Here is a 15699-nt window from a genome sequence, read left to right on the forward strand (position 1 = left end):
AATGGCACAAAGGTGCGCAACTTAACCAATAGGAGGCATGGAACATCTTAGCTATGAGGAAAGGACCTCCTGCGATCTCTAAGACAGTACCCAGCGCTCAGCGTTACTGTTGTCAGAAACAACTTTTTAACATTTAATACTTCCTTAATGACTAAGCATTTTCCTAATTATTATTTATATGCAAAATGATTCCTCTTTGGTCACTTTTTATACCTTATTTGTTGTGTATTTGCACCATGCAGGTTCACATGGCTGCTTTAGGGTTAAAAAAATCAAGCTGTAAAACATTAAAATGTTTGTTTTTTGGAACAAAATGCAGGTTTTTCTTCTGTTCTTGCACCATAGAGTTATATAGAGCATGCAGTTAGGCACAAAGCTTTGCAAATGTAAAAATATTTGTGCAGACATGACAGGGGAGAGGGAGCGGGGTTCAGGGTTTTCAACACGGGGGTTGGGGGAGAGCGGGGTTTTCAACACGGGGGAGCCGGGATCGGGGTTTTCAACACAGGGGGGAGCTGGGTTTGGGGTTTTCAACACAGGGGGGGGGGGTGAGGGAACGGGGCAGCGCTGCGGCCATGGTCCTAACTTATTGTTTTCAACACAGGGTGCCTCCAGCTGTTTCACCACTACAACTCCCAGCATGCCCTGATGTCAGGGCAAGCTGGGAGTTGTAGTGGTGAAACAGCTGGAGGCACCCTGTATAGGTGAACTAATGGTGGAAGTGTCAGCCCCAGCAGGCATCAGTGACATCGCACCTGCTGGGGAAGTCTGCCTGGTAAGTGAGCACACTACCAGGCAGACAAAAAGGCATTTTTAATATAGTAAAACAAAATTTAAAGGCAGGGAGGGGGTTAGGGATAGATGGGCAATAGGCAGGGACAGAAAAAAAAAAAAAAAGGATAGTGGGAGCTGCTCTTTAACCTCTTAAGGACCCAGGACGTACGGGGAAGTCCCCGCACACTGGGCTCTAAGGACCCAGGACGTCCCCGTACGTCCTGGAGTTTTCCGGTCCCTGCCGCGCGCCGGGCAGAGATCGGAACGGCATGTCTGCTGATATCCTTCAGCAGGCATGCCGTGCAAATGCCGAGGGGGGTCCCGGGACCCCCGCATGTCGGCGATCGCTTGCGAAATCACGCAAGCGATCTTCGGCGATTCGGGTCATTCGGGTCACTTGTGACCCGATGACCTGGAAATAAATGGTGATCAGCGGTGTACAATTACACTGCCAATCACCTGCCGTTGCTAGCGATCGTCCAGCCAATAGCAGAGCGGCAGAGGAGGGGTTAACGGTCCCTTCCCGCTGCTGCACTCTTTTCGCTCAGTCTGCGGGTGCAGCAGCAGGAAGAGGACCTGGGTCCTCAAGAGGTTAAAGAGCAGCTCCCATCATCCTTTTTTTTTTCTGATCCCCTCTCAGAGCTCCGGAGCCCCCTCAGGAGCCGTAGAATAGGGAGAGCTGATTGCAGGGACAGGTAAGAGTAAATAAGTAAAACAGTGAAATAAAAGTTTTAAAAAAGTTTTTCAAAAGTACCCCTCCCCCGACCCCCTAATAGGTCCCCCAGGGTCCTATTAGGGTCTGATCCCTTACCCCGGGTCCTATTAGGGGTTCAGGGAGCTGCGTGCGCCACCCCATTTTTTTTTTTTTGGCCGCAGCTTTTTTTTTTTTATATTACTGTTATTACACTTTTTACAACAAGCACCACACAGTACATTCTTCCCCGCCACCCCCCCCCGCACACACCCCCTTCTCCCCGCCACTGATTCCCCCCGGCCACCGTAGAAAAAAGGCGATGGCTCGCCGGGCATTTTTGGTAGCGGAGGCTTACGCTTTTTTTAGCCTCCGACTCCGAATCTGCCAGTGAGGACCAGGAAGATCCAACTTTTTTGTGTTCTTCCTCGCCCTCCTCATCATCTAGTAGTGATGATGAGTCCCCCTGTACGGCGGCGGAGACGCCGCCAGACGAGGCCACGCACCCCCCATGAGAGTGACCCAGTGGCCGACACTAGTACGAGTGGCAATGCCGCTTGTAATAGGAGTCCGGCCCCCCAGACAAGTGCACCGGAGCCCCCTTCCGAGGACCCTGTCTGGAGCCCCCCTGAGGATTATCAGCCACGGATTCCTGAGTTTGTTGGCGACTCAGGAATCCGGATTGACACGGCTGGCTTCACTGATCTGGACTTTTTAAAGTTTTTTTTCAGTGACAGCCTGGTCAATCACATGGTGGAGCAAACGAACTTGTATGCCCAGCAGTTCATTGCCCACCACCCCGATTCCTTTTTGGCCAGGTCCAATGAATGGCGCGCCATTGATGCAGCGGAAATGAGGACATTTTGGGGCCTCACGCTGCATATGGGCCTGGACAAAAAAACAAGTGTCCGTCATTACTGGAGCGGGGACGTCCTCTATCAGACCCCGCTTTACAGTATGGCGATGACACAGAAGGGGTACGAGGCGATTCGGAAATGCCTGCATTATGCAGATAATGCGGCATGTCCGCCCCGAGGTGATCCCGCCTATGACCGGCTTTACAAAGTGATATTTGGAGGCCTATGTACCGCTCAGGGACCTCTCGGTAGATGAGTCTCCCATCAGTTTTAAGGGGAGACTCATCTTCCGCCAGTATATTCCCTCAAAGCGGCGCGGTATGGCGTGAAGCTCTATAAACTCTGCGAGAGTACTTCCGGGTACACTTGCAGGTTTAGAGTATATGAGGGACGAGATTCCCGTATTGAACCCACAGATTGTTCCCCCTCTCCGGGTGTTAGCGGGAAAATCATTTGGGACCTTATGTACCCATTGCTGGATAAGGGTTTCCACGTATACGTGGATAACTTATATACCAGCATCCCTCTGTTCAAATCCCTTTCCGCCAGATCCACGTCCGCTTGTGGGACCGTGCGGAAGAACCAGAGAGGCCTCCCTCTAAATTTTGTGAAGACGCCTATCCCCAAGGATTAGTCCCGTGCCCTGACCCATGATAACCTGTTGTTGGTCAGGTATAAGGATAAGAGAGATGTCCTTATACTCACCACTATTCATGGGAACGGCAGCACCACTGTCCCTGTGCGAGGTACCGTGGGACTGGTCCTCAAGCCCGATTGTATTCTGGACTACAATCGGTATATGGGGGGAGTTGATCTCTCAGATCAAGTCCTCAAGCTATATAACGCCATGCAGAAAACGGGCATGGTACAAAAAAGTTGCGGTCTACTTGGTACAGGTTGCCATGTACAACGCTTTTGTACTATCCCAGTACTCTGGCAACACAGGGACATTCCTTCAGTACCAAGAAGAAGTCCTAAGGTTCCTGATCTTTGCTGACCAGACCCTTGGGAAGTCCAGCCTGATCTTTCCCAGAGTTATAGGCGCCAGGATCGTCCCAGGCCAGCACTTTCCAGGGGAGATCCCCACAGTGGAAAGAAGGGGCGATCCCAGAAAACATGCAGTGTGTGTTACAGGAAGGGGATGCGGAGCGACACCAGGTATCAATGTGACACTTGCCAAGATAATCCGTGCCTCTGCATAGGCTGCTTCAGGGAGTATCACACTTCCATGGAGCCTTAAATTTTCCCTTTTCATTAGAATTTTCCATAATTTGACAAATGTACCAAGTCCAGAGTACATTCCAATATATAACCCCCATAAATCACTAAATTGCCCAAAAACACCTGAAAAAAAAAAAATGATAAGACCTCTGGGGGTGTTTAAAAAAAAAATGGGTAATAGGTCACTGAGTCACTATCATCGGGGACTTTTTTTATGTTGCCTCAAATGCGCAGCGCTCTCTCTCCACCTGAGCGGGTGCGCATTTGAGGCAACAGGTTAGGGATGGCCACACACATCACATTCCCAGAATGACGACTCAGAGCATAGGGTTTGGGGTGGGCATATTTTTTTTTTTGTTTTGGCTATGCTCTGGGTCATCATTCTGGGAACATATCCTGTTTTATTATTTTATGATTTATAGTTTTTTGGCTCACTGTACCCCATATTACGGGCCTCTGTACCCCACCTGTCTACCCCAGTTACGGCCCGTTGTCCCCCATAGTGTTCCCCTATTTTAGGGCTCAGTGCTCCCCCCCATTAATGCTCCTTGAGGGGGGGTCCCACATCCTGGCTGCTATAATAAGCTCAAGGCCCCTGACTGACCTCCCACTCCAAGACCTGGTGTGCACCCGCGGAGTGAAAATCATCAAAAATTAAGGTATGTCCTTATTCCAAAGAAATGTATTTACAAATTTTGGGGTGTCTTTTCTGCTATTAACCCTTGTAAAAATGTAAGATTTTGGGGAAAACCCACATTTTAGTGAAATTTTTATTTTTTTATTTTACATATGCAAAAGTCGTGACACCCCTGTGGGGTATTAAGGCTTACTTTATCCCTTGTTACGTTCCTCAAGGGGTCTAGTTTCCAAAATGTGATGCCATGTGTTTTTTTTTTTTTTTTGCTGTCCTGTCACCATAGGGGCTTCCCAAATGCGACATGTCCCCCCCATTTCAGCAAAGTTTGCAAATGTGAATCCTTCTCTTCTGAGCATTGTGGCGCTCCTGCAGTGCACTTAACGTCCACTTATGGGGTACCTCCATACTCAGAAGAGATGGGGTTACAAATTTTGGGGGGTATTTTCTGCTATTAACCCTTGCAAAAATGTGAAATTTGGGGGGGAAACACACATTTTAGTGGAAAAATTTTTTTTCACATATGCAAAGGTCGTGAAACCCCTGTGGGGTATTAAGGCTCACTTAATTCCTTGTTACTTTCCTAAATGCAACATGCCCCCCAAGCAAAATTTGCTCTCAAAAAGCCAAATATGACTCCTCTTCTGAGCATTGTAGTTCGCCCGTAGTGCACTTCAGGTCAACTTATGGGGTACCTCCATACTCAGAAGAGATGCTATTTTCTGCTATTAACCCTTGCAAAAATTTGAAATTTGGGGGGAAACACACATTTTAGTGAAAAAAAATAAATGCATTTTTACATATGCAAAAGTCGTGAAACCCCTGGGGGGTATTAAGGCTCACTTAATTCCTTGTTACGTTCCTCAAGAGGTCTAGTTTCCAAAATGGTATGCCATGTGTTTTTTTTTTGCTTTTCTGGCACCATGGGGGCTTCCTAAATGCCACATGCCCCCCTAGCAAAATTTGCTCTCAAAAAGCCAAATATTACTCCTTCTCTTCTGAGCATTGTAGTTCGCCCATAGTGCACTTCAGGTCAACTTACGGGGTATATTCATACTCAGAAGAGATGGGGTTACAAATTTTGGGGGGTATTTTATGCTCTTAACCCTTGCAAAAATGTGAACTTTGGTGGGAAACACACATTTTAGTGAAATTTTTTTTTTTTTTTTTTACATATCCAAAGGTCGTGAAACACCTGTGGAGTATTAAGGCTCACTTAATTCCTTGTTACGTTCCCCGAGGGGTCTATTTTCCAAAATGGTATGGCATGTGTTTTTTTTTGTTGTTCTGGCACCATAGGGGCATCCTAAATGCAACATGCCCCCCAAAAACAATTTCAGAAAAACGTGCTCTCCAAAATCCAATTGTCGCTCCTTCGCTTCTAAGCCCTCTACTGCGCCCGCCGAACAATTTACATAGGCATATGAGGTATGTGCTTACTCGAGAAAAATTGGGCTACAAAGACAAGTATAAATTTTCTCCTTTTACCCCTTGTAAAAATTCAAAAATTGGGTCTACAAGAACATGCGAGTGTAAAAAATGAAGATTGTGAATTTTCTCCTTCACTTTGCTGCTATTCCTGTGAAACACCTAAAGGGTTAAAACACTGACTGAATGTCATTTTGAATACTTTGGGGGGGTGCAGTTTTTATAATGGGGTCATTTGTGGGGTATTTCTAAGATGAAGACCCTTCAAATCCACTTCAAACCTGAACTGGTCTCTCAAAAATAGTGAGTTTGGAAATTTTGTGAAAAATTTGAAAATTGCTGCTGAACTTTGAAGCCCTCTGATGTCTTCCAAAAGTCAAAACTCGTCAATTTTATGATGCAAACATAAAGTAGACATATTGTATATGTGAATTAAAAAAATGTATTTGGAATATTCATTTTCCTTACAAGCAGAGAGCTTCAAAGTTAGAAAAATGCAAAATTTTCTAATTTTTCATCAAATTTTGGGATTTTTCACCAAGAAAGGATGCAAGTTACCAAAAAAATTTACCACTATGTTAAATTAGCATATGTCACGAAAAAACATTCTCGGAATCAAATTGATAACTAAAAGCATTCCAGAGTTATTAATGTTTAAAGTGACAGTGCCAAACAACAACCTTGGGGATGTAAGTCCCCTCAGGGAAACCCTGAATAGAGACCCTCTGCGGTCTAAAACGTAACTTTTAATGATTACAAATTAATCTTAAATGTGCTCAAAGATTTTTAGGTGGTGATGTATACTGTATATACTCGAGTATAAGCCGACCCGGGTATAAGCCGAGACCCCTAATTTCAACCCAAAATCCCAGGAAAAGTTATTGACTCGAGTATAAGCCTAGGGTGGGAAATACATCATCCCCCCCCTGTCATCATCCAGACCCGTCATTAACATCCTCATCATCATCACCGCCTGTCATCATCCAGACCCTCATCATCATCACCTGTCATCATCCCCTTGTCATCGTCCGCCCTCAGTGGTCTTCAACCTGCGGACCTCCAGAGGTTTCAAAACTACAACTCCCAGCAAGCCCGGGCAGCCATCGGGAAGACCACTGCGGCCCTCAACATCATCCAGCCCCCTCTTACCCCCCTTTAGTTCTGTACAGTACTCACCTCCGCTCGGCGCTGGTCCGGTGCTGCAGGACTGTCCGGAGAGGAGGTCGTCCGGTGGGATAGTGGTTCCGGGCTGCTATCTTCACTGGGGGCGCCTCTTCTCCGCGCTTCCGGCCCGGAATAGAGGCGTTGCCTTGACAATGACGCAGAAGTACGTTGGCAATGAACGTACCTCTGCGTCGTTGTCAAGGCAACGTGACTATTCTGAGGCCGGGCCCGAAGCGCTTAGAAGAGGCCTCCCCGGTGAAGATAGCAGCCCGGAACCACTATCCCACCGGACCACCTCCTCTCCGGACAGTCCTGCAGCACCGGACCAGCGCCGAGCGGAGGTGAGTACTGTACAGAACTAAAGGGGGGTGAGAGGGGGCTGGATGATGTCGAAGGCCGCAGTGGTCTTCAACCTGCGGACCTCCGGAGGTTTCAAAACTACAACTCCCAGCAAGCCCGGACAGCCGATGGCTGCCCGGGCTTGCTGGGAGTTGTAGTTTTGAAACCTCTGGAGGTCCGCAGGTTGAAGACCACTGCGGGTGGAGAGTTCATTCGAGTATAAGCCGAGGGGGGTGTTTTAAGCACGAAAAATCGTGCTGAAAAACTCTGCTTATACTCGAGTATATACGGTATTTAAAATTACAGTCCCTGTTAGTAAAGTTTTTTTTTAATGCATTCTATGCAGGATGGTCTTAATCACGGAGTTCAGTTTGCAGCACTCTGCTCTGACACAGTCTATAGACATAGTGTCACTGCGCACCGTGATCCATCCATTTTATGACATCGGACTGAGCTAAAATCTACTCCTCTGGCTCAACGTTTCGCTGGTTGGACCTAGCTTTTTCAAGAGTATGAGGTACAATGAGTACTGGCCCCTCTTGATATTTATACCCTCGCTGCTAGTGGCGCTAATTGTTCGGCGTTCTTATTGTCCAATAGTGCTTCGTACTGCTGCTTGCGTCATTCTGGTAATGCCCATATTGAACTCTCATTGGTAAGTGTGGCTTCAGTATTGGACCAATGAGAATTGCTGTCTTGCGCATGCTATCGGACTTAGAGAATTTCAGCTTCTAAATTTGACCGGCTGCGCTTGTTTGAGTTGTGCGCATGTCTTTGGACTTAGTGTTTGTGAATGCGGCTTGTATAGGTTATGCGCATGTCTTTGGACTTAGTATTACTGAGCGCAGCAATACTTTTTGCGCATGTCTTTGGACTTAGTTTTTCTCAGTTTCTATGACCATTGTTGCGCATGTTTTAGGACTTGTTATTATACAGGACAAGGTAAGTGCTAGTGAGGTTTGCTGGACTTGTGACTTTAATTAGTCAATTTGGCTATCTTCTATATTCTCAGTGTGAGTATATTCCCTTATTTATGTATGTTCCTTTCGTCCTTGAATTGATATTCTCAGACTGCCCACTCCTCTAAGTTTATCAATCCATAATTGATATTTGATGTAACTCTATGGTCATAGATGTGCCTTATTTTAGACAATATGCTCACTGGAATTCAGTGGTTCCGTTGTGTCTGTGAAAGTTATCAACTTTAATCTTATGATGTATATATTATAGCATAACTGTCCTTATCATCATCTGATGTATATGTTAATCCTATTGTTTATGCATTTTATCAAAGAATTTTTGGAAAAACTGTTATTCTTATGATTTGACCTAGTGTAAGAGGTGAGCAACCAACATCTCCGAGCCGGTCACACCGATGCCTCCCCGACCTTCCGCTAGGCAGGCCTCCAGCCTATCACCGAATGCACTGACGCATCCACCGTCCAAACTTCACGCAACAACATCTCCGGTCCGCCGACCCCAGGTACGTACATTACATTAATTTTTGTTCGCTATCAGTTATTCATAGTTTGCTGTTACTAATAGCTTATCTGGTCACTTGGGGGTATGAAACCTAATAGCCTAATGGTCACTTAAGGGTATGATACCTAAATAAGTCTGTGAACATTGCTACTGTAAAAAATATGTTCATTTTAGGGGGCTATATTACTCGTTGCCAATCTCAGTGTATATACCATCACCTAGTGATTGATTGCAATCAATCCCTCTTCCTATTCCATGAATGCTGAATATGTGAAGTCCTCATTGAGTCCATTTGGGCTCCTACTTTTATATCCACCTTGTTTCTTCTTTAAGTAGTACTTTATCTATATCACCTTTCCTTTCGCCCAACTGCGTTTTCCTGAGTCCCAAAAATTTTATGGCAAATCTCTCGCCTCTGTGGACAGTGTTCATGTGTTGTGCAATTGGGGTATCTGCCTCTGTACGAATGGTACTGATGTGTTTTCCTACTCTTTTCCGAAATTCTTGGATAGTTTTGCCCACATACAATTTTGGACAAGGACATTGTGCTATGTAAATGATATTCTTGGTTCCGCAATTTATATAGTCCCATAGTTCGTATTGTTTGCCATCTACTGGATTTATGAAGTACTTTGTTTTGGGTATGAATTTGCAATTTGTACAATGTCCGCACGAATAGGTTCCTTTAGATGTGTTGCTCAACCAGTTGGTGGTGGTATCTACTTTGTCGGAAAAGTGACTATGGACCAGAAGGTCCCGTAGGTTCTTGCCCCTTCGGTACGTTATTGCCGGTCTGGCACTTAATCTTTCTTTAAGATCCTCATCTGACAAAAGTATATGCCAATGTGTCTTCATGATTTGATATACCCTTTCTGAATATGCATAATAAGTACCAATACACCTTATAGGTTCTTTGCTCTTATTTGGATTTTCTCTTCTTTTATCTTTCAACAGTTCTGATCTTGCTGTCCTTTTTGCTCTGTTGTATGCTTTCCTCATATGTTTAGAGGGATATCCTCTTTGTTTGAATTTCCTGAATAAATTCTGACTTTCAATCTCAAAATTCTCTTCCTCAGAGCAATTTCTCCTCGCTCTGAGGTACTGGCCCACCGGGATGTTACTTCTTAATGATGTAGGATGCCAGCTTTGCCATTGTAGCAGGCTGTTGGTGGCCGTAGGTTTCCTGTAGATGTTAGTCTGTATTTTGTTATTATCATCTATGTAGATTGTGATATCCAGAAAATTCAGTTGTTTTCCTCCTGTCTCAGAGGTAAATTTCATACCTATCTGGTTGTCATTTAGTTTATTCACAAACAACGAAAATAATGTAAGTGGCCCATCCCAAAAAATTAAAAGTCGTCAATGTACCTCCCCCAAAAAGAAATGTGCTCTGTGAAAAAACCAAAATCTTCACCAAAAACTATAGTGCTTTCCCACCACCCTAAAAAAAGGTTAGCAAAAGTAGGTGCACAAATCGTCCCCATAGCTGTGCCCTTAGTTTGTTAGTAGAAGACCCCATCAAACAAAAAGTAATTGTGTGTTAAAATAAATAATAATAATTGAGTGACAAATAAATAGTGTTTTTGAAAGCGTGTACTTTCCGTGTCCAAGTATGTTTTTACTGCTGTGATTCCTAGATGATGTTGGATGTTGCTATAAAGACTCTCAACATCAAGACTCATTAGTAACGTTGTGTCAGTGACTTCAAGATAATTTATCTTAGTGACTGTGTCTTTCGTGTCCTTTAAATATGAGGTGAGGGTTGGTACAAAAGGTGCTAATACCTGATCAATATAACTACTGGCCCCTTGTGTAAGGTTATTGTTACCCGAGACGATGGGGCGTCCTTTTAAAGGATTCGTCCCTTTGTGCGTCTTCGGCAGGGCATAAAAAGTAGAAATGGTGGGCTTCGGATTATAGATATATTTCATTTCATGTTCTGAAATTAGTCCCTCTGAGACGGGTCAGATGTGCAAAAAATGGCCGGGTCCTAAGGTGTAAAATGGCTGGGTCCTTAAGGGGTTAAAGATGTACACATGTGTCTTCTATTGCCAAATGAGTCCCCCTTTCCTCTGTCAGCCAGGTCATGTTTGCACCCACTTAGAATGCAGCAGAAGTACTGTTTGACATCCTTTCACATTATACTTTTTGAACAAAATGTTTTCTTTTCTTTAATTGCACTTGATGTATATGATTTATGCATTCACCAGTGGAGGTGTATGTCTATGAATGTGTAAATGTGGATAATATATATATATTTCTATTTGCTACAGTAGAATATGCAGGTGTCCTTCCAAATGTTTTACTTAAAAGCAGAACAAACAAGGAGCGCTCCCTGTATGAAATCAGTGGTTACACCAAAGTGAGGGAAATTTAGTAGAAAACTCCCTCACCTGGTGGGGTTGTGCTGGAAAGGCACAACGCTCCGAAGGGTATAAAAGATAATCGGCTGCTGCGACTTCCCACACTGACCCAGTCAGCGTGAAGACAGTAGGAACCAAGATTGCAGACGGGGAAAATGGAAGCTTGTGTTCGCGCTGTCGAAGAAGTGAAGGAGTTCCAGGTAATGTGAATAGTATTTAGTTAAAAAAAACTTGTGCACCCAACGCGTCTCAAAACCCTCTGTTTTTTTCATCAGGCGTGATCATATTACACTCGAACTCTGTTTTATACACAGTATAATTGTCACGATGCCGGCTGGCAGGTAGTGGATCCTCTGTGCCAGAGAGGGATGGCGAGGACCGCGCTAGTGGACCGGTTCTAAGCCACTACAGGTTTTCACCAGAGCCCGCCGCAAAGCGGGATGGTCTTGCTGCGGCGGTAGTGACCAGGTCGTATCCACTAGCAACGGCTCACCTCTCTGGCTGCTGAAGATACTGAAGATAGGCGAGGTACAAGGGAGTAGGCAGTAGCAAGGTCGGACGTAGCAGAAGGTCGGGGGCAGGCGGCAAGGTTCGTAGTCAGGGGAGATAGCAAGGTACTGGTACACAGGCTATTGAACACACAAGGAACGCTTTCACTGGCACTAAGGCAACAAGATCCGGCAAGGGAGTGCAAGGGAGGAGACTAGATATAGCCAGGGAACAGGTGGGAACCAATTAAGCTAATTGGGCCAGGCACCAATCATTGGTGCACTGGCCCTTTAAGTCTCAGGGAGCTGGCGCGCGCGCGCCCTAGAGAGCGGAGCCGCGCGCGCCAGCACATGACCGCAGGAGACGGGAACGGGTAAGTGACCTGGGATGCGATTCGCGAGCGGGCGCGTCCCGCTGTGCGAATCGCATCCCCAACGGCCATGGCAGAGCAGCGCTCCCGGTCAGCGCTGACCGGGGAGCTGCAGGGAGAAGGACGCCGTGAGCGCTCCGGGGAGGAGCGGGGACCCGGAGCGCTAGGCGTAACAGTACCCCCCCCCTTAGGTCTCCCCTTCTCTTTATCGGGTAACTGCCTCCCCTGGGATGAGGACACCGGGAAAGGATGGAGGGATTCCTCAACGGCAGGCAGAACCGCAGGAGTAGGAATGGGGAGAGAGGGCAGAGGGCGAGACCTGGCACGGGGCAGTGTGACACCAGGACGAGGGCCATGAGGGGACACAGAAGCTTGCCTGATGGAACTGGGAGGGGGGGAGGGGCATTTCCTGTGGCAGGCAGAGTCCTTAATGACCTTAGGGGGACCGGATACAGGAGGAACCACAGAGTTATGGCAAGGGTTACTGGGAACCGGTTTTAGACAGTTCTTGGCACAAGAGGACCCCCAACTCTTGATCTCCCCAGTGGACCAATCCAGGGTTGGGGAATGAAGTTGAAGCCAGGGAAGTCCAAGGAGAATTTCCGAGGTGCAATTGGGGAGGACCAAAAGTTCAATCCTCTCGTGATGAGATCCGATGCTCATAAGAAGGGGCTCCGTGCGGAAACGTATGGTACAGTCCAACCTGGCTCCGTTGACCGCGGAAATGTGGAGTGGCTTGACAAGACGGGTCACCGGAATACGGAATTTATTCACAAAGGACTCCCGAATAAAATTCCCAGAAGCTCCAGAGTCCAGACAGGCCACGGCTGAGAGGGGAGAGCTGGCTGAAGTGGAAATCCGAACAGGTACCGTGAGACGTGGAGAAGCCGACTTGGCATCAAGAGACGCCACACCCACGAGAGCTGAGTGCGAGCGTGCGTTTCCCAGACGTGGAGGACGGATTGGGCAATCCACCAAAAAATGTTCAGTACTGGCACAGTACAGACAGAGATTCTCTTCCTTACGGCGATTCCTCTCTTCCAGGGTCAGGCGAGACCGATCCACTTGCATGGCCTCCTCGGCGGGAGGCCTAGGCGCAGATTGCAGTGGAGACTGTGGGAGAGGTGTCCAGAGATCTAAGTCTTTTTCCTGGCGGAGCTCTTGATGCCTCTCAGAAAAACGCATGTCAATGCGAGTGGCTAGATGAATGAGTTCATGCAGGTTAGCAGGAGTCTCTCGTGCGGCCAGAACATCTTTAATGTTGCTGGATAGGCCTTTTTTAAAGGTCGCGCAGAGAGCTTCATTATTCCAGGATAGTTCAGAAGCAAGAGTACGGAATTGTATGGCGTACTCGCCAACGGAGGAATTACCCTGGACCAGGTTCAGCAGGGCAGTCTCAGCAGAAGAGGCTCGGGCAGGTTCCTCAAAGACACTTCGAATTTCCGAGAAGAAGGAGTGAACAGAGGCAGTGACGGGGTCATTGCGGTCCCAGAGCGGTGTGGCCCATGACAGGGCTTTTCCAGACAGGAGGCTGACTACGAAAGCCACCTTAGACCTTTCAGTGGGAAACTGGTCCGACATCATCTCCAAGTGCAGAGAACATTGCGAAAGGAAGCCACGGCAAAACTTAGAGTCCCCATTAAATTTGTCCGGCAAAGACAGGCGGAGGCTAGGAGTGGCCACTCGCTGCGGAAGGGGTGCAGGAGCTGGCGGAGGAGATGGTTGTTGCTGCTGTAGCTGAGACTGAACTTGCTGTAGCTGCGACTGTTGCTGCTGTTGCTGTGACTGGAGCTGCTGTAGCTGCGACTGGAGTTGCTGTGTCATGGTGGTCAAGTACGACAGCTGGTGCTCTTGTCGGGCGACCAATGTAGGGAGGTCGGCGGCAGCTGGCAGAGGAACTTCAGCGGGATCCATGGCCGGATCTACTGTCACGATGCCGGCTGGCAGGTAGTGGATCCTCAGCGGGATGGTCTTGCTGCGGCGGTAGTGACCAGGTCGTATCCACTAGCAACGGCTCACCTCTCTGGCTGCTGAAGATACTGAAGATAGGCGAGGTACAAGGGAGTAGGCAGTAGCAAGGTCGGACGTAGCAGAAGGTCGGGGGCAGGCGGCAAGGTTCGTAGTCAGGGGAGATAGCAAGGTACTGGTACACAGGCTATTGAACACACAAGGAACGCTTTCACTGGCACTAAGGCAACAAGATCCGGCAAGGGAGTGCAAGGGAGGAGACTAGATATAGCCAGGGAACAGGTGGGAACCAATTAAGCTAATTGGGCCAGGCACCAATCATTGGTGCACTGGCCCTTTAAGTCTCAGGGAGCTGGCGCGCGCGCGCCCTAGAGAGCGGAGCCGCGCGCGCCAGCACATGACCGCAGGAGACGGGAACGGGTAAGTGACCTGGGATGCGATTCGCGAGCGGGCGCGTCCCGCTGTGCGAATCGCATCCCCAACGGCCATGGCAGAGCAGCGCTCCCGGTCAGCGCTGACCGGGGAGCTGCAGGGAGAAGGACGCCGTGAGCGCTCCGGGGAGGAGCGGGGACCCGGAGCGCTAGGCGTAACAATAATCAAAGGGCGTCCCATCTGGACATGATGTATTATGCAGATACGTATATACAGATCATAGGACCATTTACAGCAAAGCCAGGGAGAACAAAGATGATAAAACCCTTTACAAAATTTGCTAAATAATACTTGTGTGTGTGTGTGTGTGTGTGTGTATATATATATATATATATATATATATATATATATATATATATATATATAGCAAGCAGTAGCGGTAAAAAGGAATCCGATCCTGGCGCTCACTCGTGCGGCTGCTGAGGAATTGAGTAAGGAGCCGGTGATAAAGTAAAAGAAACGCTTTATTTGAGACTATGCAGGGACTGCGCGTTGCGAGGGGACATGCTCCCCTTTTCCTCAGGTCCAGTCGCCCGAGTGAGCGCCAGGATCGGATTTCTTTTTACCGCTACTGCTTGCTACACACAGACTGTCCAGCCAGACGGGAGGATCCGGGCAGCACACCGTGGACTTCCACCCACCCACCCACACTAGTTGGGCTCCTACAGCTACTACAGGTGTTATGCTCTCAGCATAACGCCACTAGGTGAGTGCATTACAAATGCATGTTTAACCTGCCATAGTGATTGAGGATAACGGCACATAGACAGGTGCATTGTCCCCTTTTGTCTTTCATACTTCATTGTATATGTGTATATATATATATATATATATATATGAAAAAAGCAAAACATTAATTACATAAAAGGAAAAGAAAAGGGAAAGAGCAAAAAGGTAAAAAACCTACACAACTAAAAAGAAGTTTTCTCAATCGTTTCATTTAACCCATGAGGCCATAACGAATTTATATAAAAAATCCAATTTGATTCACTATTGATTAATCTCTGGCATCTATTATGGACAACTTCAGGAATAGAATCAATAATTTGGACTGTGAGACAGTGTGGGTCACCCGCATGGATCATATTAATATGCCTCGACACGCTATGCTACATGAATTTAGGGTGTATGTTATAGCGATGTTTATTCATTCATGCTCTAAATGACTGTACTGTTCGATCAATATATTGCAGTCCACATTTGCAGGTAAGTAGATACACCACAAACATGGACGAGCAGTCATATTTACCTCTGATAGAAAAGAGCTCACCTGTGGAGAATGACTTAAAGCTAGAAGTGTTATTTTCAGAGATCCACAAGCAGCATAGACATCTGGCATGATTACATTTAAAAGTACAGACAAAAGGTGCTGTTATTTCTTTTCGTGCTGTCACCATCTTAAGGCAACCCGGTGAAAGATGGCTTCTCAATGTGCGAGCTCTTCGATAAGTGACCAATGGCTTAGAAACAGGTTTTTTGCACCAACC

The 15699-nt window shown here is 46.9% G+C and overlaps 1 protein-coding gene across 2 annotated transcripts in view; it reads left to right on the forward strand.

Annotated features, from left to right (window-relative positions):
• Positions 1 to 15699, forward strand: part of LOC130368515 (zinc finger MYM-type protein 1-like) — a 352083-nt gene that overhangs the window by 152482 nt on the left and 183902 nt on the right. For both annotated transcript variants that reach the window (XM_056572291.1, XM_056572298.1), the window contains exon 2: positions 8442 to 8591. The gene's annotated coding sequence lies outside the window, so the exon portion shown is untranslated. The remainder of the gene's footprint in view (positions 1 to 8441; positions 8592 to 15699) is intronic.

The sequence above is a fragment of the Hyla sarda genome, chromosome 1 (assembly GCF_029499605.1).
Source record: "Hyla sarda isolate aHylSar1 chromosome 1, aHylSar1.hap1, whole genome shotgun sequence".
In the NCBI taxonomy this organism is placed as follows: Eukaryota; Metazoa; Chordata; class Amphibia; order Anura; family Hylidae; genus Hyla; species Hyla sarda.